Here is a 2162-nt window from a genome sequence, read left to right as displayed (position 1 = left end):
CTCCGAACCCTCCAAAAAACACCCAACCCTAGCCCCTCTTGCTATATATGGACACCCCCTCTCCATTTTGGGCAGCCTACCCCCTCCACCTACCTCTAGCCGCCTCCGTCCTCCATTTCCGTGCCGGACAAACCCACTGCCGCCATTTCTCGCACCCCATCGGCCGCGCCGCCAGCTGTGCCGCCGTAGCCGCTGCCCGCTGCCAATCAGGAGGCGCCACGCGTCCCCGCGCTGTCCCCAACCGCCTCCCGCTGCTGCGGCCCATGTGGCCCAGATTGGGGCCTGTCCGAGCCCATCTGGGCCCGGACAAGCCTGCATCACCGCCTGCACGCCGCAGGACCGCCCCGCGCCCGCAGCTCCTCCACCGCCTCCGCGCCCGACCTCGCCGCCCCGGTCGCCGCTCGTCCCCGCCGCCTGCGTCGCCGTCGCCTGTCCAGGTCCTCGTCGCCCCCACCTTCCCTTCCTCATCTGCTCTCCCTCTCCCTCACGAGCTCTCTCTCTCTCTCTCTCTCTCTCTCTCTCTCTCTCTCTCTCTCACAGCAAGCCGCCGCCGCCAAGCTCGCGGTCGCCGTCGTTGCTGCACCGCCGACCCCGCCGTCGCCGGATTCGGGACCCCACACCCGAATCCACCCATCCCCGACCTCCTCCGACCGTTCCGGCCTCCCCGACGCTCGCCGGAGCCCGAGCGCGGCCGTGACCACGACCTCGTCCGCCTCCCCCCAGGACGCCCCGAGCCCTCCAACCAAACGCCCGGGCCGCGCTGTACAGCTCCATCCGGATCCCCTTGTCCCGTTTCGCCAGGGTATATTTTTGCCTGTCCCTAGTTTTCCTCGTCATATAGGCATTTGATCATGATACGTCTCCAACGTATCTATAACGTATCTATAATTTTTATCAGTTACCTACTCGAGGACGAGCAGAAATCACAAAAAAGGAAGCTCTTTGGCAAGTACAGCACTGGACTCTTAACACAAATCATTTTCAAGCTGTGCTAGGCATACCCAAATAAGTAAGTGTGTCAATGTCATCTAATATTTCGACGCAGATGCTTTGCAGCATTTCGTTGAGAACTATGTTGTCATATCTCGAGGCATTTGTCACTAGGCAGTGTGAAATGACTCCTGAGTCCTTTTCCTCAATGGATGAATCATATCTCTATTTATTTTATCTAAAAAGACTTAAAATTTCGTATTTCACCAACTAACATTTCACTCATCACCTTGATCCAACCCCCCCACCAAGTACGTCCACTCCTCCCCCTCTTGTTTGAAATTTTTTCATCTCACCTATAATTTCCGCCCACGAGTTTTCGTTGAATACAACACGCATGCTATTTTACACAGGGTGCGGAACTCATTTTTTGATGAAAAATTGCAAGGGCTCGAAGCATTTACATTTGCAATGAGGGAATAAAATAAGACTTGAAGCATTTATATACAAAACCTGTATTCGTCATGATGGCTGCAATGATATTGTATGTTGTTCGATAAGATAATTTTTTTATTCCCCTTTCATGCTTGGTCTTCGCTTCAGCGGTTGGAGGACCCGGAGATGGTTAAGAAGTATGCACAAATAGAATGGTGACCAGAGAGTTTCTTGACATTAGTGTTTGTCCCCTTATTTTTGTTTTTCTAGATCTTTGTGTTGAGTATATTGATTATTAGAAAAGACGAGATAGTTTAGTATTTGTTCCGGCTTGTCTTGTACTTCAAATTGATTATTGTACTCCTATATATGTGCCCACGAGGCTCAAGCAATACAACAATGATTCCAACAATCCCTCTCTCTTCCTTTTAACATGGTATCAGGCTAATCGATCCAACCCTAGCCGTCGCCCGCCGCTTCCGCTCCACGCCACCCACGGGGCGGTCGGTCTCCATGATCGCTGCCGGCGGCCGCGCCGCCCGTACCTAGGGTTCGTCTGCCGATCGCGTTGATCGGCTGCACTAGAGAGTCTTTTTCCTGATCCGTTGATTGGGGTTTTTCTCTCTCGCCGATCGATTGATCGGTGTTATTTTTCTTTGGTTTTTCAATCTATGATCGGTTTGCGTCCCCGCCGCCGTTCTTCATCTACAACGTGTGTCTGCTCCACCGACATCTTCGTCAGCCACCAAGATCGACCGCATCAACACGTCCGAGTCTTCACGTTGGGCGTTGCATCA

General features: G+C 53.1%; 1 long non-coding RNA gene across 1 annotated transcript; it reads left to right on the top strand.

Annotated features, from left to right (window-relative positions):
• The first annotated feature begins 553 nt into the window (after positions 1-553).
• LOC120966975 (uncharacterized) lies at positions 554-1777 on the top strand. The gene is made up of 2 exons (XR_005761037.3): positions 554-802; positions 899-1777. It is a non-coding gene; the product is annotated as an uncharacterized lncRNA (long non-coding RNA).
• The last annotated feature ends 385 nt before the right edge of the window (positions 1778-2162 follow it).

The sequence above is a fragment of the Aegilops tauschii genome, chromosome 1 (genome assembly GCF_002575655.3).
Source record: "Aegilops tauschii subsp. strangulata cultivar AL8/78 chromosome 1, Aet v6.0, whole genome shotgun sequence".
NCBI classification, from domain to species: Eukaryota; Viridiplantae; Streptophyta; class Magnoliopsida; order Poales; family Poaceae; genus Aegilops; species Aegilops tauschii.
Note: the sequence above shows the minus strand (reverse complement) of the source record. Positions and strands in the feature narration are given on the sequence as shown.